We start from the raw sequence: 21,987 nt of genomic DNA, 5'->3' as shown, positions 1-21,987 counted from the left end.
TCATCAATGAGCTTCTTTGAATCCTAGATGCTTTGAGGGTCAGATAAGGGCTGGCACCTACCTCACAGGGTTGATGGAACCATTAATGCGGTACTATTTCACAAACATACTGTACACTTCTATCACAAATCACAACATAGAGAGATGGGGTAACAGGCATGGTTTTGTGTGAGCTCCAAAAGCTGGGCAGGGTCTTAACTAAGCTCAGTTTCCTGTCTGTGAAAGGCAACTAGCACCTGTCCTGTCAACCTCACAAGGTTATTCCAAGGCCAACAGAAACAATGCTTTGAAGATGGCCAATGTCTGTTTTAGTCCCATTGCAAATCTACCGTGGTAAATGTATTCCAAGCATAGCCCAGTCCCATAGCTTTAGTAATACAAGTCAGTTGTGGAGACTCAAATAAATTATAAAACAGAACATAAACTCCACGTGGTAGAGAACCGTGATGCTGTGTGGCCTTACTGCACAAACCTTGTTTTGTTCCCAGTCTTTATTATAATTTCCATAATCATATATATGCATAAAAGCAGATAAAAGGGAAAAATCAACAAGAATAGCTAACATTTATTCAGGCTTTAGAGCATGTGCCAGACAGTCTCCTAAGCACATTCTCTTATTTAAATCACATACAGCAACTCTATGAGGTAGGCACTATCATCATCATCATCATCTCCATTTTACAGATGAGGAAACAGACACAGAACACAGAGAGGTTAAAGTGTTCTCTCAAGGCCACGAAGCTAGTGAGTGGTAAGGCTGAAGGTCTGTTAACAACTAAGAGTGCAATCAAATCCACCACCAAACCTAAGGGGGTTCACAGGCGAAACTGATACGTCCGACTTTGGCGAGAGATCAGTGTTAAGAAATGACTTCACACGCCTTTAACTGTCGCTGCAGGCACCTTTGATTGGAGTCATAACTTTACTTCAGAGCTGGTGCCTTTAAACATCTCTCTGGCTGTCACCAGTTATTCTTTACCTCCTTTTCCACTTTTACTTTCTCTAGGCAAAGGTCGCTTGGTGCTTTAACCAAGGTGATTAGGGTAATGACGCCTGAAGAACACCAGGCTTCCCCCTCTTTTTACGTGATTACCGGCAAAGCTTCTATGTAAAACTAGAATGTTCACTTAAAACCATGATTTTGGGTATTATTTTAAAGGACTCACATAGTAAATTATTACGTCCAAAGGAAAGCTAAATCTGAAGAGCTCGGAAAATGAAGAAAAGTGATGTGTCTGCGAAAACAGTAGCAGAATATCTTTTTAAAAAAACTTTGTTCCCTCCGAGGCTGTAATTTGACTGTTCTCTTTGGCAAGGCTCCAGAGACAAGGCCAAGTCCCTAATTTCTTTTTCTCTTCGCCCCCTCCTCTCCACCTTTTTCGCCCTCAGGGCAGAGGGGAGGCGGGACGAGCGATCCGCTGCTCTGGCCGCCGAAGCCGGCGTCGGGGCGCGGGGAGGGGCGGGCGGGGGCGCGGCCGAGCAGTGGGGCAGAGCCCGAGGAAGAGGAAGTCGGAGCCCGAGCCCGAGCCCGACGGCGGCTGAAGGGCGCTCCGGCAGCCCGAGCCGGCGCAGCGCAGCCTGCACCTTCCCCGCCCGACCTGCGAGTGCCGCCCGGGCTTGCGAAGCCGCTCCTTCCCGGGTAAGCGCCGGTCAGTCCCGGACGCCCCGGGGATTTTTCCAGGGATGGGAGGGGGGACCCGGGGATCTCCAGTTGGAGCCCCACATCCGCAGGTGGGGCCGGGCGAAGCGTGGTACCCAAGCCCTGCCGACCCCCTGCGCGCCCTTCCGCGGTGGGGACAGAGGGCCTTGGGGGACGCCGCGCGGTGGGGACGGAGGGCGCTGGGGGCACCGCGCGGGGGGACGGAGGGCACTTGGGGGTGCTGCGTCTCGGGGGTCGGGGTCAGGTCGGGGATGCTGCCTGCCGCCGCCCCGCTCGGGGTTCCGCGCCCCCAACTTCCCGGTGCTCTTACCCCTCCCCGCAGCCACAGCGGCTGCAACACCAGCACACAGAGGAATTTCTGCGAGCACCCGGGAGTTGTGGCCACCGCTCCCCTACCCCCGACTCGGCAGAACAGCCCCAGAATGGGACCCCACGGCCAGCCAGCTGCGTCAGCTCCCCAACAGCGAAGCCGGGAGCCCGAGGACCCGGGGACGCGCGGTGGCGGCGGCGGCCGAGCAGCTGCGGCGCTCAGGGCTTGGGGGCGCCCCCATTCTGCAGACGCGCTTTTCGGGGGGTGGGGAGTCGAGAGCCTGCGGCTCTTCCGTCACGGGGTAAACGGTAACACCTGGGCGGCCGCGACTCTGCGAGCGTTCTGGCCTCGGAGGGCGGCAGGGATCCGCGGTGATGCCCGAGCTCGCCCCTTTTGTGTCCTTGCGGTGAGCCCCTTCCGAAGCCGGAAGCTTGGGGACTCTCTAACTGGGAGAACTGCGCTCAGCTGGTCAATTCATTCCGCTCCTCGGAAACAATGAGCTGGATCCTTGACTTGAATGTGCTGGAGGAGTGGGGTTTGTAAGCCGGCGTTTCATCCAGCTCTGGTCCTCAAGGCGCCCTTTGTACCACCCGCAGGTGGCCCAGGCTACTGCATGTATTTTCGAAATCACCGAGTGTGGGGGTTTGGAGTTTTGAACAGATTGGGTATAGAACTATCTTGTGTTTTGTATTTAGACCGGGGGAAAGACTAGAATGTTAACTCGAGGTCCAGTTTGTCATCTAACAGAATTCCGGGCCTAGATAGATCCTGTGATGCGGTACAATAACAACCAGGTATTAAAACCGGCATCTTCTGGCTTCTCGGATTCTGTAGATGGCATACTTCTAAAAAATGTAGAGATTTTGGATTTTGATTAAATTGCTGTGAAAACGTTTCCAAGCTCATCATTTCAGGAGATCAGAAAACTGTTCAAACTCTAGCTTTGCCCTGTGGGACCCTGGGCAAGATATTCGCCTGTAGTCATCTTGGCTGCCTCCCTTATAAAGCAGTGCGCACGAACCAGATAGCTTCTACGGCCGCCTGCTCACTCCTCATCCCCCTCCCAAGCCCCTACCCCTGTAATTTGGTCTACAATATTTAAGACAGAGAGAAAAGTAATGGGTAGATGTTTGACTGTCTTAACATTTCGAGTCTGGCTTCTCAATTCCTGACTTGACTTTTTGTCTCATTTGAGGTCCCAAGTCTAAGCCACCAAACCACCTGACTAAAGAAACTTTTTTATTCAGAGTTCTCCCACCTCCCTGGCTTCATCCTCAGATAGGTCATCAGTAGCAGTCCACAGTCAACGGCAATGGCTGCACGACCTTCCCCATCCTTGTGTAGCAGCCCCCCAAGTCCTCTGCTAAAGGGCAAAGCAAAGCAAGAATAAACAGTTACCTGGCGATCAGATGCCAGATAACTGCCCCGATTCTGCTTGTCCTTGGTGGCATTTTCCTGCTTCCTCTACCCTAAATGGGCACCCTGAATTCGGGGCACCAGCTTCCTTCAGTGCCTTTAATATAGATGACTGTCACCAAATACAGGCTTAAATATTTCAGTGAGGGATTCAAGCTGTAGTTCAAAGAGGTTAAATGGTCATTTTTAAAACAAGAGGAAGTGGCAACATAATTTTTGAAAACCAAGAATAATCAGTCCTATGTTGTGTTCCCCCTTTGCGGATTTTTCAGTGATTTAATTAAGATCGAATGGTTCATAGTCTGTTCCATAAATATGGGAAGTGCTTGAGTAGCACTAAATCTCTTGAGCCCTTCATCAACCAAAAGCAATTCCTGGAGCTGTTATCTTAATGGTGGCCATTCACTTTTTTGTAGGTTTCTTCTCCTCTCCACTCCTTTCATTGCTGGCAGTTTATCTTTCAAGCATTTGACATCTTTTAATCCTCCTGCAGCATGATTAAGTCCCTGGAATATTAAACTCAGAAGGGCTCTTGGATGTCCTAGTCCAGTCCTACATCTTAAAGATTTAGGAAGTCTGGTTAAGATCCAGTGATCTAGAATTAGCCCGCTTGGGTGATGCTCACCTCTGTGTCTCTGTAGCTTTGAGACCTTCACTTCTTTAAGGAAATTATTCAGATGTGGATTATTTCATAACCAGGGAAAGTAAAAATCATAGTTGGTGTCTGTCGGTTTTCTCACCTTTCCTCGTTTTCACACCTTTCCTCCTTTCTTCTCTGCCCTTGTCTCAAGTTATGCCAAGGATTAAATGAAATGATTCGCATCAGTGTTTGGCACATAAGGTGTGCTTTCAAGATGATTGTTGATAAACCAAGTCCCAGGAGTATAAACTTCCGTGATTCTGCAGAAGTTTATACATAGCTCTGGACTGTAAGAACTGTGATTTAACTGTCTTCTCTTCTGTCTCCCCTGCCCCTCTTGAACTGCACTGCCTAAGAAATGATGGTTGCATGGAGATGTATTTTTAATTAAATGTAATGTATTTTAAGAAATGTAATGTATTTTAAGAAAAAATAATAATCACTTGTCTCTTTTGACTTAGGAAAAATATGGTTTCTAATGCAAAATGTTCGTGTATTCAGGCAGGGATAGGAATGAAAACATTTTCTAGACAAAGACTCTCTAAGCAACCTCATGCTTGTGTGTGGCAAGGCATCTCAGATATTAATGTTTCATCACAGGCTTGCATCAATCTTGCTTGATAAAATGAAAAGCTGACCCCAATCCATTCGGTCATTCAGAGTCATGGGCAGTCTGTGCCAAGTAGAATTTACTGATAGAAGAGCCAGCTTTCAAGTGATTAAGAGATGACTACATCTTCAGCTTTATATTGTCTATGCTGATGAAAAGCAACAGATGCTTTAGCCGAGAAGATAGAAGTATATGGCTAATCACCTAGCGATGGGGCCCAGGTTTGCTATGGAATACCTGGGCCATAGCGTATCTAATGCTGCAAAACAGCTTCAGGTATGCCTGGGTGATCTCCATTCCAGTGATCAGGAGTTGACTGTGTATCTAGAATAGTTTTCATGTTTGAGTCTGAGTTGAGTACATATCTTTTCAATTTGTAAACATAAGGTTACCAAAAAAAAAAAAAAAAAAAAAGACCACTTTTTCTGATGAGATACAAGCCAAAGTAAAATTTCCACATCTAAACATCCTTCTTTGGTAAATATTGAATTACCGTTTGATGGAAAGCTAAATCCTGCTGGATTCATGGATCCACAAATCCATAACTTTCCTCTTCTTTTCCCCTCCCCTCATGGTCCTAGAGGAAAGGCAATTTGAAGAGTGTTAATGGTAGGCTAAGATTTTTAAAAATTCCATCTACACCCACTTGTAATAACCTGATGGGAGGAGAGTCAGGGCTTTCACTAGGTCTTTAATTAAGAAAGTTGTTTTGGTAAGCTTTAAATACCAGGGTGTTGTGAGGCCTCTTAGCACCAGCACTAGGAAGGGCAAACCCTTTGCCGTTATAGCATTTGGCCAAAAGCTAGCAAGCCTGTTGATGTGTAAGAAGGAAATTTCTTTAAAACATCAAAGAAAAATTTAAGATAAGCATGAGTCTAATAATAGCTAGAACTTTAGTATTCTCATAAGAGGAGTTATTGATCCATAAATCATCATAGTATAAAATGAGCTCTAATATTTGAAGTAGGTGAATAGATCTAGTTCTCTGGGTCTAGTCACATTGAGCACCAATTTAAATGGTCTGTGACTGTCTAGACATTGAAAAGGACATATAAAGTCCTAGGTGGGGGATGGCAAGTCTTTTCCTGTAAAAATCCAGGTAGCATTTTAGGCTCCACATGTCTCTGTCATATACTCTTTGATTTGGGATGAGGGTTGTTTATTTGTTTACAACCCTTTAAAAATGTAAAAACCAGTCTTTGCTCGCAGGCCATACAAAAACAGACTGGATGTAGTCTGCAGCTATAGTTTGCTGGCTCTGTTTTAAATGAACTATTCTGTTTTGTTGTCCTTCAGTATTTCTGTTGAGACTCAAGATGACAAGTTTCATTGGCTCTATCTACGTTGACTCGTCATAGACTGACTTATAATCAAGATCACTTCGTCCCTCACTTTCCTAGTCACCTTTTTATATTTTCCCTTTGCCCTGGGCTAGAAGTCTCTGTTAAACACAGCCATCAGTTAACATAGAAATGGCAGAGCCAAACGTCAACATTCTGCTTCAAGTTAGATGCTGAATGGGGGAGAGAAGCTGGACTGGATTGGGATAAAGCCCATGTTGACACAGACCACAGATGACTCCTATGAAATGAGGCCCAAACCCCTGAGCAAGGCACCCACAGCCCTTGTACCTACTCTTCTCCCGATACCTCTTCATATATACCCTATGTCCTTGCCATTCAAGATAACTTGCAGAGCCCTGGGTGGGCCGCACTCTCTCTCACCAGTGGTGGGGTCATTCCACACAAAGTTTAAATATCTGTCTCTTCCCTGGAGCCCTTCCTCATTTACTGGACAGAGATGCCGGCACCTCCATCTCTATGTTTGCACAGGAGCTTATAAATGAAGCACTTAGAGGTCTAGAGAAATGTGACAATTCCCCATTGGCAAATACTACCTTTCAAAAGTGGGGGAACAGTTGTATTCTTCTTTGTATAATAACTTCATCTTGCTTTACAGCTCTAAACCAGCCAGAGAATCAAGCACAAAATAATTCCAGGGCTTTGGACGCGATACACAGTGTAGCAGAGTACCTATGTGTGTGGGCTTTGAAGTCAGGCTGAGCTGAGCTCTAGTTCTTTGCTTTCCCACTTACCTGCTGCAAGTTCCCTATCTGTAAAGTAGGGAGTAAGAATGACCTTTCAATTGCTAGGAATAAATGGGATTTCCCTCTGTAAAGCATTTAATTCAGGGTCTGACATGTAGTAATTGTGCAATAAATGGTAACTTGTATTCATTCCAGAGCATTTATTGAGAGCATACTATGCCTAGGATAATTCCTGACCAATACAAGAGATGATCTCCATGGAGATGTGATCGGTAAGGTGGTGGAGACTCAGAATGATGGATGGGCTGCCTTTGATTGGTGGTCCAGGAAGTCTCCAGGAGGAGGAGGTGGCAACATTTAAACTGAGACCTTGATGATATTGATGAGTTCCTCTTTCATCAGATCTAGGATACCTTTGAATTATTTCAATTTTTAATGAAATATACAATTTTAAAATGTACCACTTTAGAATGTACCACAAAGAAAGAAAAACTACTGTCAATAAAATTGGCACCATCTACTGTAAGTTGCATCCATAAGTTGTGAAAAATGTGTTTTAGCGTCAATGAAGTGTGTTCATTGTATTTGTGCTCAGTAAATACCCACTGAGTATATGAGTGTTACTCTTTGGTTGCATACAACATTCTGCTACCACACTGTGACTGAATTTCTTTCCTCTGTTTCTTAGCTCTGGGGTGTTGACTTAGACCTGAGAAAAATAATAATATAGTACCTACATAAAAGTATTGCAAGGCATTTATCATCTAATATATTTTTTAAAATAGTTTAAAACATTTGCTTTGGCGAAACCTTCACTTTGATTGCCAAAGTGTGTCAGGGAATCCTGTTTATGTGAAATTGGCCTACACATAACTTGTGTAGGAGTGCAGTTGAGCAGCTCTTGCAGCCGGATAATTCCTTTTGGCAGCTGTCGGCAGAGATGTGTGAAACCTTAATGCACATAAATGCCATCCGAAGGGCAACAAAGGCATTACCTCCAGTCTTCTTTCTGTTTTCTAGATTTAATTTAACATAAATACTCCTTCTCTCCTCCCTATCCCACGGGCTGACGTCCCTGTGACCCAGTAGGTCCCTTGGAACAGTGAAATGGAGGAGGCTGCGTTTAGATCCAACCCCCTTCCCAGCTCTGGCAAGCCTCCAGCTTTTCACACTCCAAGCTGGGTTCTCTTCCAATATTTCCCCACCCTCCTCCCTGTTTAGAGAGTAAAATACTGCTGAAGTCTTTGCTTTTTCTGACCACCCTCTAAACTCTGAATCCTAGTCAAGACCTGTTTTCTGCGCTCACTTTGGAGCCTGTTGACCCTCTCTAGCTTTTCTCTTCCTATCCAAATTCCCTTTAACTCCTCAGTTTCTGGATGATTCAGTGGAAATCTTGATAAAGCTTGGCTGTTTCTGGCTGTAATAAAGTGTGCATTCATGCTGTTTTGATTTTCAATTCAGCATGTCACCCAAGCCCCTGGCACTCAGCAGCACTCGGGGGCATGCTGGCTCACATGGTGATTGGGCCCTTCTGTAATCTGTTCCTTTGGGGCATTCTTCAGCTCCTCCCACCCTCTCCCAACTCTGCTGGTGAAGCCAGAGCAAAGTCCCCTTCCTGCACGCTGTCTGACAGGGAGGGTCAGTCAGCACTTGGCCAAGAGGGAAGGAAGCAAAGCATGGACCTGTTTTTCTTCCCTCTAACTTCTCGTGTGATTAAAGGCCCTCGTGTTTTAAGAGTTCCTCAGAACAGACACCAACTCTGGCTGAAATTGGAGTCTTTGGAAACAAGTAGAAGCAAAGGAGAAGTCATTTGTAAGCATTCCAGGGATGCATATTAACCATGGTCCAGCCTTAGCCAGGATGATTTAAGGCCATCTCTGACCTGTGACTAGCAAGCTGGTTGCAGCAGAGGGAGTATGGGGAAAAGGTGAGGCCGCATGGAAGAGCTGGTGAGGCTGATCCCTGGCCATCACGGAGCTCAGCTTTCCATGGCTGTGTGATTACAGACAGGCCTCAAACACTGACATCTGCACTTCTGTGGTGTGCTGCAGAGAGAGGAAAAGCTGTAATCTGAGGCATAAATATACGATCCTGTGTGTTCCCTCTAACCGTGTAACCTACTATTAGTTTAAGCATCTATGTCGTGCTAAACTATCAGAACTGCATCAAAGGAGGATATGGTTGTTGTTCTGAAACAGCTTACAGTTTCAATATTCAGGTGTCTCCCACTTTTTTTAAAGTTGGAAACAACTAAAGGTGAATGATGCCATGTGAAGGTCAGAGTCAAGGATCTGGGATTACTGAGTGGGTGGTAGTGGGGATATTAGAGGAGATGCAGGCTTTAAAGGTTTATTGTTTAAAGGAAAAGCTTTTCCTTACATTATGCGTTTCCCAACATATGTGAGAGTTTTTAGGGAGTTTCTTGATGAGGAATAGGCAGGGTGGGGCTATCAGGGTAATGAGACGGTCAGGGAGCAGATGGGAAATGGGTGCATGGATGGGCTGATTAGTATTGGCTCTCTTGAGGAAAGCACTTTGGGAAATATTTGGAAGCTTTGGGAACATAGTTCATGGAGGAAAACCTTGGTGGTCTTGGCTTTTTTCCATTTTTCAAAACTGTCTATATAAGGTAAATGCTATTTCCCCCTTTGACAATTGTTTAGATTCAACTCAAAGGAATATCATTTCATTGCAATACTTAGTGATATCTGACCTTGAAGCTGAAGCAGCAAGGACAGAAATATGAAGATAATGATTTTGTGCACATGGAACCCTCGTGGTCCACAGGTGTGTCCCATCCCAATGAAGTATTTTACCTTTAGCCACTTAGAATTCAGATGGCTTCATGCTGCTATATAGACACATGCACACGTATGTTTATTGCAGCACTATTCACAATAGCAAAGACTTGGAATCAACCCAAATGTCCATCAGTGACAGATTGGATTAAGAAAATGTGGCACATATACACCATGGAATACTATGCAGCTATCAAAAAGGATGAGTTTGCATCCTTTGTAGGGACATGGATGCAGCTGGAAACCATCATTCTTAGCAAACTATCACAAGAACAGAAAACCAAACACCGCATGTTCTCACTCATAGGTGGGAACTGAACAATAAGATCACTTGGACTCAGGAAGGGGAACATCACACACAGGGGCCTATCATGGGGAGGGGGGAAGTGGGGAGAGATTGCATTGGGAGTTATACCTGATGTAAATGATGAGTTGATGGGTGCAGCACACCAACATGGCACAAGTATACATATGTAACAAACCTGCACGTTATGCACATGTACCCTAGAACTTAAAGTATAATAATAATAAATTAATTTAAAAAAAAAAAGAATTCAGATGGCTTCTAAAAGCATCCTTATTATGAAACACTCTGATTTTTCTTTGTTTCTTTTTAGAACTTATCTGAAAATGGAAGCAAATATTATGAAGTTCTGAGCACTGAGCTGTGATGAGTTCCATCACAGCAATGACTTTCAAAATCCAGAAAGCCCCTAAAGAACAGAAGGAGACTGGTTTTGCCTTATGATCTGTCATGTATCAGAATGTGATACTGTCCAATACTATAGTTTAAGACATTTCTAACTAGGGAGTGAACAGGTATTTATTCTTCTTACAGAAGTAAAGAAGAGAATACATTTCTGTACTAGCTAAAGTCATAACAGCTAGCAATAACTATTCTAAAAATCTCCCTGGTTTTGGATTACTAATATATGCAGAAGATATGCTTGGCAAATGTTCAGAAACTATATGCCATATCTTTAACGAGAAATTATTACTTGATGCTTCAATATGCATAATACAGACAGCAATTGAACCTAATATTTTCTTTATTTGCTTATCTATTATAGTACTAGTTCAAGTTGGTTTCTGGGATATTATGAAAAAAATTTTGCACATGGAAAAGATAAGTTGGTTTTTCTAAGATCTGAATACTCAGTTGAAATGCGGGAATAGTGTAAAAATTAGGCATTCTCTGTATGTTATTTGGAAGTTACTTGAAAATGCCTTCTAAAATGGGGATAAGATGATACAGTAAAGACGTTGTGAGGTTTAACTTCTTAATATATGGATGGCATCTAGTACACAGGAAGCCTCTGATAAATAGTGGGTATCTTATTATGTTTACTGATTGTCACACATAAGTTTTATTCTCTGTTACTAGAGGGCTGGAATAATAAACCAACATGAAAATAATGGGGAAAAGCAGTCTAGGTGTTAGAAGAAGGACTTTAAGTTTCCTGAGGCAAAAGTCAAGGGTGAGAGGGGGCAAGGGGAACACATTTTTGCTCGACTATAGTAGAGACCCAATGTTCATTACACTTGGGAATTGAGATTAGAATTAGTTTATTCAACATATGTCCCTTTCTAAGTTCTGGAGATTCAATCTTGAACAAAACAGACCAAACCTAGAATGAAGAGGAAATCCTACATATAACAAGTACTTTGAAGAAAATTACACAGGGAAACGGGGTGGGGCACTGTATTTGCTTGAGTGGTCAGAAAGGCCTATCTGGAGAAGTAACATTTCAGCCAAGGTTTAAATCATAAGGAGTGATCTTGAGAAGATCCAAAGGAAGAACATCCTAGACTGAGGAAGAGAGTTAAGTAGGGCAGGCCTTGGAGAGAAATAAGCTCCATGAGTTCTAGAAAAAGCAAGGCAGCCAGTGCGTGTGCACAGAGGAGGAGCAGTAAGCAGGAGATGAGGTGGGAGAGGCAGGCATGGCTGGGTTATGCAGGTCTTTATAACATCAAAGACCTTTGCCACAGCTTGGCAGTGCGATGCAAAACCACAGGAGGGTTTGAAGCAGGGGAGTGACATAACCTGATGGATGCCAAATTACCACTCTGCCTGCTGTGCAGGGAAAGAGCTGTCATGGAAAGTTCTGGAAGCAGGTAGAACTGTTGGGAATCCATGCATTGGTACAGAGAGGGAGGATGGTAGCAGAGGAGGTGGTGAAAAATGCATTGGTTCAGAAATGGCATATGGGCCAAGACAAGGCAGCCCCAGGAGAAAGAACGTGTGGGGCTTGGACAGCGTAGCTACTGTTGCTGGCTCTGCCCCACCTGTTTGCGGTCTCTGTTTCCCACTTCCAGCATCCTCTCTCCTTTAGTTCCCCAAGAAAAGTACCCAAAGCAGCTCATGGCTCTTGGTGATGCTGTGAAGCAATGCGGGGGGAGCTCCCCTCCCCATATGCACCTATAAAGCAGGTATGCCTTCCTTTCAGTTCCCTGGCATCCTGGGTACCTCTATTCTAGCTCTTTTCTTTCTCTCTCTCTCCTCTCTCTCTCCCCTCCGCCCTAGGCTGGAGTGCAGTGGTGCAATCTCAACTCACTGCAACCTCTGCCTCCTGGGTTCAAGTGATTTTCCTGCCTCAGCCTCCCAAGTAGCTGGGATTATAGGCACCTGCCACCATGCCTGGCTAATTTTTGTATTTGTAGTGGAGATGGGGTTTCACCATATTGGCCAGGCTGGTTTCGAACTCCTGACCTCAAGTGATCCACCTGCGTTGGCCTCCCAAAGTGTTGGGATTATAGGCGTGAGCCACTGCACCCGACCTATTCTAGCACTTTCTATGTGGTATTTTTTTGTAACCATTTCGTTGTCCACCTTCCCTCACTAGACTACAAGCTCCTTGATAGCAAGCATTGGAACAAAACTTTTTTTCTTTTTACTAGTTGAAATTAGCTTTAAGAAATTTAAATTTTAAAAAAATCACAAATTAATTAAGAATAGTAATTCTGAGTAGGTAGCTAAATATTTAAATAGGAAAGAAGAGGAAGGAAAAAAAGAAGAGGAAGAAAAGGAAAGCAAAGGAAAAAGAAACCCGCTGGAGCAGTTCAACAGGGCCCTGGGTTAAAAGGTTTCTTTAGAAAGTGTTTTTGTTTGAATGATTTTCTGTCATGGGAGTCGAGTAGCTCCATTGGTTTAAAGGTTTTATAGGTCTGTAATAAATGTGGGGCTGTGTAATATCTATGTTTCTTCCCTTTCACTGGTTTATTGTAGAGTTGCAAACTCAACAGGGATTGTGTTTATTCTGAAACAGATACAACTGTCAAATAAATTGTAGAGGTAAGAAGTCTCTCATATTCCAAACCATTTGAGTGTTAGGCATTTCTAAATAGGATATCAGCCCTATTCCAAGCCTGCAAACGTACCTTCTGATGTATTGGCAGGGCATCATAGACCTTTGGGTAAGGTGGGAATCACCTGGGCACATAGATCATGCCATACTCATCCTTCTGTTCCCACTAGAGAGCATGGGAACTGGCACACCACTGACCTTTAACCAGTTGTTTGACTTGAATTTCAGACCACTTCTTTATGTCTACTGTATAGTGGAATTTGCAGATCTGATGTTCAATGCTAATTGTGTGGGTTCTGAATGAAAACCTTACTTCTGGTCTACCAGCTTAGAAATGAAAAAAAAAGTCTGAGAAGTCTGTGTTCGTTATGCTCATATTCAGAATGTAGCACTCCTGTGGCAAAAAGACCCAAAACAAACATACAAACAAACAAACAAACAAAAAAATAGCTAAACTGCATTGTAGAACATGAAGTGGTACAACAATTGCTCTGCGATTGTAAATCCAATTTATTGAGACAGATCTCCAAAGAGCCCCTTCATATTGAAAAGGAATGGATTCTGGTGGCCTAGTTTTAGTTACTGTGCCTATTAGAAAATAATCAAATGGTGGCCAGGCATGGTGGCTCACGCCTGTAATCCCAGCACTTTGGGAGGCCGAGGTGGCCGGATCACCTGAGGTCAGGAATTCAAGACCAGCCTGGCCAACATGGTGAAACCCTGTCTGTATTAGAAATACAAAAATTAGCCAGGCATGGGGGCAGGGGCCACCAGGTGAGTCGAGATCGCACCACTGCACTCCAGCCTGAGTGACAGAGTAAGACTCCCATCTCAAAAAAAAAAAAAAAAAAAGAAAAAAGAAAATAATGACATTTCTCATAGAATATGCTGATTTAACATTTCTGCTCAAATAGTGAGGCCCTATTGTGTTTCAAAATAAGTCAAGAGAAAAACTCTGAAATAGGGTTGGGGATTTATCTATTTGGCTTTTGCACAATTGACTCAAAGTCACCACCCGTAACTGGACTCATAATCTCTATTTCCAGACCTACTTTCAGCTTCCTGGTGTTGTTTTTCCTCCCCCTCCTTTTCTAGTTCTTAGTTAATAGCACAACAATTCAGTGGTCACAGCAAGCCATTTTCCTTCCCTTTCCTGCCTTGTCCAGTCAGTTAGCAATAATTGCTTGAATAGTTCTCAATCTGTGTTCACTTATTCAAGTCTCCTTCCCAACCTTTCAGACTCTTACCTCTTGCCTAGACTTTTGGAAGAACTGCTAAGCCAGTGTCAATTGATATATTAATAACTAGAACATGAACCTGACATTGAATGTGTGTTTTTTTGTGGGGTGTTTTGTTTTGTTTTGTTTTTGAGACAGAGTTTCTCTCTGTTGCCCAGGCTAGAGTGCAGTGGCATGATCTCGGCTCCTTGTAACCTCTGCCTCCTGAATTCAGGCGATTCTCCTGCCTCAGCCTCCCAAATAGCTGGGATTACAGGCGCCTGCCACCATACTTGGCTAATTTTTGTGTTTTTAGTAGAGACAGGGTTTTGCTATGTTGTCCAGGCTGGTCTCAAACTCCTGACCTCAGGTGATTCACCCACCTCAGCTTCTCAAAGTGTTGATATTACAGGCTTGAGCCACCACGCCTGGCCTGAATGTGTTTTAATGAACACTTCTTCTAACAGCTCAACCCAAAGGGAAAAGTGAGGGTGGAATTTAAGGTAGAGATCAAAGTCCCTTTAGGGCTTCCCTGGTCACATTTGTTTCTCATACCTCACCAATCCATAGAAAACCTCATAGGCTCTACCTCCAGCATCCAGATTTATACAACTTCTCATGGTCCTCGATCCAAGGTCCCTCTTGGTCTAGTCCACTGTCTTCTTTTCCCGGTTTATTGCAGTAGGCTCCTAACTGGTCTCCTTACTTAGACCTCGCCTACTACCAGCCAGAGCAATCCTTTCATATGTCGGTTAGCTCAATCCACTCTACTAGTTTCTCATCTCAGAGTCAGAAGCAAGTCCATGGGTTAGCCTGTGAGACCCTCCCCGCTCTGGCCCCTGCTCTGCTGTCTGGTTCTCTCTGATCGCATCTCCTGCCCCTCTCCTGATACTCACTCTGCATCAGCCCACTGGCCTCTCTGTGGTTCCCGAGTACTCCAAACAAGTCCCAGCATCAGAGTCTTCTTATTGCCTCAGCCTGGAATGTTCTTTCCCAGATATCAGTGTCTTGCTGTCTCACTTCTTTCAGTTCCCTGCCCATGTGTCCCCTTATCAAAGAAGTCCTACTGACCATACTTTATAACGTGCAAACCCCTGCACCTTGCAGGTCAGATCCTTCTTACCCCACTCACTTTTATGTATAACATGTATCAACACCTAACCTAGGATACATTTGCTTAGTGAAAACAGAGACTTTGTGTGGCTATGATATTTCCAGTGCCTTAAAATAGTGCCCAGTGCAGAGAAAGGCTGAAACGCTTGTTGACTAAATAAACATCACTTTGGCAATTGCCCTGTCATGATCTGAGTAAGTTATGATTGTCTGATTCTGTGATACCAAGTTCTAGAACAGAGAGCAGCAGCCTAAGTGCTGTGGGTGCGAGGGGAAGCAGTAGAGAACCTTCACTTTCTTTTTCCATCCTTGCCAGCACTCTCCTGGCTTCTGAAGAGGCTTCCACGTGAGGTCCTCCTTTGAGGGCCGCCGGGCTTCTTGGCCTCAGTGTCCGCTCTCCAGTGCCATCCTACCAAGAAAGCCTTACTCATCGCTGTCCCCACATCTGCCCTCTACTCCATTCAGGTTACTCCTTCTTACTCTGCCTTATTCCTCTCTAGTATCCTCCAGCACCAAACAGCATCTCACAAATGGCAGACACCAGAAAACATCAAGCCACTGGTGTATTTAGGTCTGCATTTTTTCTGGTTTATCCAAATGCTACTTATCCATCACAGTAGGCAGTATGGTTTGATAGTTAAACGTTGAGACTCCGGAGCCAGACTAGGTGGATTCAAGTCAGCTTCCAGCATTTAAGGTTCTCATGACTGTGGGCAAGTTATTTAGTCTCTCCAACCCTAGGAGCATAATCTTACAGATGATGGAAACAGCCCAACTTTCTGCGGTTATAATGAGGATTAAATCCAATCATTCTTTAACATGCTTGCAGAACCTAGTCCTAACTAACATATAGAAAAAGTTAGGTAAATGTTAGCCATTATTTTCATCAGAGTTTCTTTAAAAGTCACATCTCGCATGAAGCTCAAATTACTCTCTTCCTTCTTAGAAAATTATGTATCCTTTAATTACCATTTTATTCAGTTACTTGTAATATTAATTCCTTCTCTAATATAGGTTAACCCATCTGTGCCTCATCTTTATATATAAAATAAATATTACATGCACATAGAAAGATTGTATTTATCCACCCACCTCTTAGCCTTGTCCACCTCTCTTTCCTGGTCTGTTTTTCTGCATAGCACTTATGTCTGTCTGATTGACATGCCATAAATTACTGTTTGTTCAATATCTCTCTAAGCTCCTTGAAGGGAGGAATTCATCTTCCAATGAAGGAAATTTCCAAATCAACATAGGTAGAGAAAATAGCATAATGAACCCCCACATACCCATCTTCCAGATTCAACCGTTATAACCATCTTACCAATCTTGTTCCATTGGTTTCCCCACTCACCTTGCTCTTCTGATTTGGAGTATTAAAAGCAAAAAATCCCAGGTGCCATGTAATTTTGCCCACAAATACTTCAACATGTATTTCCAACTGATAAATCTTCTTTATAACTACCACACAATTAACACCTCTAATAAAAATAGACCAAAAAAGGATTTTGGTCTATTTTGTTCACTAGCATACCCCAAATGCATAATAGGCACTGCAATATTTAAATGGATGAATGAATGGGTTGTATTTTGAAAGTTTATTTTTGGAAGTCAGCTCTACAAAATATTATAAATGCTGATTGTGATCTTGGACTCATAAAAGAAAACCCACTTGACTCATAATGTGGCAGAGATGTATGATAGCTCTAATGTTTATGAGTGCTATAGAGCTAACACCTTGAGAGCTCTAACTTGGCCTAAGCTATCTTTGAACCTGACTCTGTTGCCTCAGAAGGGTCTGAAATCCCACCTCTCCTCCCCTTCTTGAACAGGCAATGAAGGTCACATAGTTCACACTCACAGAGTTGGAGGGACTCTTTTGAGTAGGAACCGTACTATTTACTAGCTAGTTCTTCATCCATAAAATGGGGGATAATTATAACTACTGTACAGGATCATGATGAACATGTAATAATAATGGAGAAAGTGTTGCACAGTGCTTGGCCTTTAGTAGCAGTTTTATGGACAGTGGTGGTCTTTCCACTGTCACCAAGTCACTGTTGTTGCAACCAAAGCATGAGTTCCCAAGACACAGGGGAAGGCCCCGAGGGTTGGGTCAAAGGTCTACCAAGCAGAAGCTGGTCCTGACATCTCCCCAGGCCTCCCAGACCCTCTGTCCACACTCCTGGCTCTCCCTCACTCTCCCTCACTCTCTGTCATTCACTCTTTAGGGTTGACTCTGCAGCATTCCTCACTTTTGCTGTGGTCTCCTGCAGAATGGAAAAGTTGTGTTACAGTCTTACTTATGGTCAGTGCACCACCCTTCTGAGAGTTTTTACTGGACAGTTTGTACTGCTATTGAGGAGACTTAAACAAACACATATTCTCTTTTGAGTCAATATTAGGGAAAATCAGTCACATGAAAATCAGATGTTGTGCTATCCTGTAAGTTTGGAGGATTGTATCACCTCTCTAAAATTAGAGCTGTATTCCTAAAAACCCCCAAATGAATGACTGAATTACCCTTTAGATTCATATCCAGGTGAAATTGTTGTCAGGCACATTGGGCTCCTTAATAAAATTTTGAGGTCACACGTAGTCATCAGTAACACATTGGCAAATCATTTCTCTAAATCAGTTTAGATAGAAGGTTTGTTTTTCCCATCTGGCATTCATCTGATGCTTAGAAATGCCTTTGCGACTTCATGGTTTGAAGAAGTTGCTCTGTATTTCCAGGACCACACCTTGGTCTGAGGCAGATTATCTGGTATTTGAGATGAATAAAGCTCTGGATAACCTATAACCTCAGCAGAGCTCAGTCCCCCTCTATAGCACAGAGGGATTCAAAGCATTAGACCAACTCTGATAACTTTCTACTGGAACATACACCATTGAGCTTTCTTCTCTGGTATGTCTGTGGCCCTACCCTCAAATGCACCCCAAAGCCAGAGTTCTCTGTTAACTCTCCCTTGGCCTTCTTTACTCTTCCAAAAGCCGGCACCTAGTTTATTTCTCATTTTCCTGCATTGCAGCCCGTTCATCTTTCTAAATCTCCCCAATATAAATCTTATAACATGTATTGATTTAAATTCTCATAACAGAAAATACCATACAGATGTAAAATCACATAGGCTAGAATTTCCTGCGAGAAGAATCAGACTGAGGAGGGATTTCAGTGGCTGAGTCTACTCTAAAGAGTAGAATGGAAATTCTACCGAGGAATAAGCAGACTGGATATGAGGACAATGAGGGTAACAGAGAGGGGAGGAGGTAGTTAGGAAGCTTTACCTCTGGTTCCCATTAGCCTCCTGCCTTGCAGTTTTCTGTTGTACTAAGAAGTAGCAGATGCTCTACTGATTGGTACAGTGGTGTTGATAGCTTACATTGACTGAGCACTTACTAGTCCAGGTGATGTTCCAGAGGCTTGGCATATGTTTACTAATTTCATGCTCGCAAGAACTTTGAATATATGCAGTTATTTCCATTTCACAGATGAGGAAACTGAGGCAAGCAAAAGATGAAGTAACTTGTCCAAAGACACCCAGCTAATCAATGGCAGTGTTGGGATCGGTGCCCAACACACTGGCCCCAGATCTGAAGCTCATAGTGTACATGGTGTTATGAGCTAAGACTGCAAGTGAGGAAAAAAACAAACAGTGGTTGAAAAGAGAAATTCCCTTTTTTGCCCCACAGATCTTAGTAGCTCCAGGGCTAGTATAAAAGCTAGTATAGGTGGTTCTCTACAGTTAGAGACCAAGTTCTCTTATCTTATTGCCCTGAAACATGCCATCTTTGTTACAGGCAGCTACATACCTAGTTAAAATTGAGGATGGTATTGTTGTGGAAGGAAAGAGTAGCTAGCTGGCAGACCACTCACTTGGGAAGAGAAAAGGGAGGTACCATTAGAAGATGTGGCAGTTGGGAGGGAGGCAAGGATGCCTTTGGCCAGCATTGCTGAACTGTGCTGCTCATGTGCCTTGCAAAGCTGGGGCTCACATTGGCTACTAAAGTACTTGATCAACTATTGAGGTGTCTTCTCTAGAGAGAAAAGCCGTATTTAAAATGTTTTAACTTTTGGTGGAATGCCCCACTTAAGTACAAATAAATACTAGAGCTAGTATTTAATTAACAACTGGGCATTTCCAAGAAAGATTTCATTTTGGCAAGGGTTGTTTACTGAAAAATTCAGAAGCATTCTCCTCTGGAGAGGAAACTTCTAAAGATGTGAGTCTTTAGGTTATCAATCTTTCATGGTGACATCAGGAAACCTGGAAAACTAATATGCACTACTTGCCTGCTTCAGCTTACTGTCTTGTAAGAACATGTTCATCTCACAAAGAAATGTACTAATCAGACTCCTGTTTGAAAGACTGAATTTATTAAAGAAATTATTGAGGTTGCAATATTCTCAATCTATTATGATAAAAATCACTGGTAAATGCTGAAGTTCTAGAATTATGACCTCAGTTGAAGGAGATGTGATTTAAATATTGAGAAGATTAAAAAGAAAATCAAGAACTTGGAATATAATGATTTTTACCACCATTAAGAATTTGAAGAAGTGTAATTAATGTAAGTTGTGTATTTTCAGATATTTAAATTCTGTGAATTTTCTTGCATTGCATATTCCCAGAGAATTACAGGAAATCCTTTGTAACAGGGTATCCTGAGTTTGGAGGATTTGTTAAGTTAAAAAAACACTCATTTGGTGGTATGCTTCTGGTGAAGATTATAGAATCCATTATGCTTCACTGAGTTTGAAGAATAACAATCACTTTAATCACACTTGTTTTCATGGAGGCCCAGAGAAGAATTAAGAGACTTCCTTTCTAAAAAGTTTTTGCTAAGACAGCGCTTTTATCCTCCAGTTGAGTCAACGGAATTGTTGTTTCTATTGGAATTTCAAAATCAAACTTGATGTCCTAGTGAAATTTAAAAGTAAATTGATGAGAAGTAATTAACCAGTTAATTATGAGTGTGGCAGAATGCACTTGTACCTTTAAATGTTTTTAATGACCTCAAAAGGTTGGAGACTTTTAGAAGAAGACTGTTAATGTCATGAACCTTTGGAAGTAGAGACCTCCAAATCTCCTTGGCTCTGTTTCCCATAGAGCTCTGTAAGGTTTGGGGCTAATTTGAAGGTGTTTATCTCTTTCCAGCTGCCGAAGAAAGTTGAGAACAGTGATCCTGATGGTGAGCGGTGAGTACAGCTGCCAACTGCTCTAAGTCAGCTTGTGAAGCCAGGCAAGAGAACCTTCACCAGGGCTTAAAATGCAGAGGATTTCCTTCCATTCTTTGAGGAAGTTTGACAGACAAACCTATTGCAGCTTATTGATGGGCATATCAGCAGCCATTGTTTTGTGTAAGGCCTGGGGTGTGGGAACAGGTCTTAAGGGGAGCAAGAATACATTGAAACACAGGAGCAGTGGAAAGCTTATATGATGTGTACTGGTTAATGTTTAACAACCTACTGGAATAGAGGTGGGAGATTCAGCGTGTGTGTATGCACACATGAGCCATTACATATACACACATATACATATAAGTTTATTATAAATTATGCTGATAGAATAATCAGCATAACAATTTGCAAATAATAATTTATATTGATTCTCATAGAAGCTGTTGTTGATGTTTGCAAACTTTTTATGTTAGTAACCGACCTATTAACAGGTGAATGTAGTTTTGACACGAATATTGTTTGATATTTTCTTTTACATGAATGAGTAAGACAAGAGTGAAACAATGAAGATGTCAGAACTTTACTCATTTGTCAGTGACATGAGTGATCCTCTGCTGAACTGAATGATTGTTTTTGAGTGCTGGACGAATATTTTGGCTTTTTCTGTGTGTGCTATTTATACAACATGGTGGCTACAGACACAACACATTTTTGTGTTTAATCTGTATTATTAACATGTTCTCCGGGCCTGATTCGTAATGTTTGCCAATATCCATGGTGGAAATATTCCCACTGTGGCTGATATCAAGCTGCCAGTGTGACATTAAATTCAGAGTGGGGAAGAGATGTGCAGTATTGCACCGTTTGTCTAGTATCTCTACCACATAGATGCAATAGATGTAAATAACCCTAAGAGCATAGATAATAGTAAAATGCAGGGAAATAATTAAGAAGTGATGAGTTTGGGGCATTATACCTTTGTTTTTATTAGGATTTATTTAATTTTAAATGTGTATTATTTTACTTTTTAATAATGGCTTTAACACCTGGCTTACAAAATTTCTGACATTTAACAATTGGCTCTTAAGAGTTGGTACAGAAATAAAAGGGAAGAAATGATGGAAAGGGAAAAACAGGCTAGGTGCTGTGGCTCTCCCTCAAAATCCCAACACTTTTGGAAGCCAAGATGGAGAGGATAGCTTGAGACCAGGAATTCAAGACTAGCTCGGACAGCATAGTAAGACCCTGTCTCTATAAAGAAATTTTTAAAAAAAATTAGTTGGGCATGGTGGCAGTAGCTGTAGTTCCAACTACCCCAGAGGCTGAGGCTGGAGGATTGCTTGATCCCGGGAAGTCAAGGCTGTGGTTACCTATGATTGCACCACGCACTCCAGCCTGGGCGATAGAGTAACATCCTGTCTCTAAAAAAAGAAAAGAAACAGTTCAGATTTACTTTAGGAACAGATCCTAGACAATTTGACTCAAATGATGGCCCTTTCTCAAAATTCGACGAGAGATCCATTTGAGCTAGAGACATGTGGGTTTAGGGGAGGGCGTTCAAAGGTCATCTGAGTTCTGTACTCAGTTTCTCCTTCCAGTGGTCTCCTTTGCACTTTAGCACCCCTGCCTGCATTCCCCTTTCCCACCTCCGCACCTCCCTGCCCTCTGTCCCATAAATGCTGTCACATTCTT

General features: G+C 42.9%; 1 protein-coding gene across 5 annotated transcripts in view; it reads left to right on the top strand.

Annotated features, from left to right (window-relative positions):
• Positions 1–1,518: 1,518 nt before the first annotated feature.
• Positions 1,519–21,987, top strand: part of PLEKHG1 (pleckstrin homology and RhoGEF domain containing G1) — a 245,182-nt gene continuing 224,713 nt past the window's right edge. For 2 of the 5 annotated variants that reach the window (XM_050786239.1, XM_050786241.1), the window contains exon 1: positions 1,519–1,639. The gene's annotated coding sequence lies outside the window, so the exon portion shown is untranslated. Of the gene's footprint in view, positions 1,640–10,036; positions 20,476–21,987 lie in introns of those variants that run through there. The other 3 variants (XM_050786240.1, XM_050786238.1, XM_050786242.1) reach the window with 2 other exon arrangements.

Source organism: Macaca thibetana, chromosome 4 (assembly GCF_024542745.1).
Source record: "Macaca thibetana thibetana isolate TM-01 chromosome 4, ASM2454274v1, whole genome shotgun sequence".
Lineage (NCBI taxonomy): Eukaryota > Metazoa > Chordata > Mammalia > Primates > Cercopithecidae > Macaca > Macaca thibetana.
The sequence above is the reverse complement of the archived record's forward strand: the minus strand, read 5'-3'. Positions and strand labels throughout refer to the sequence as shown.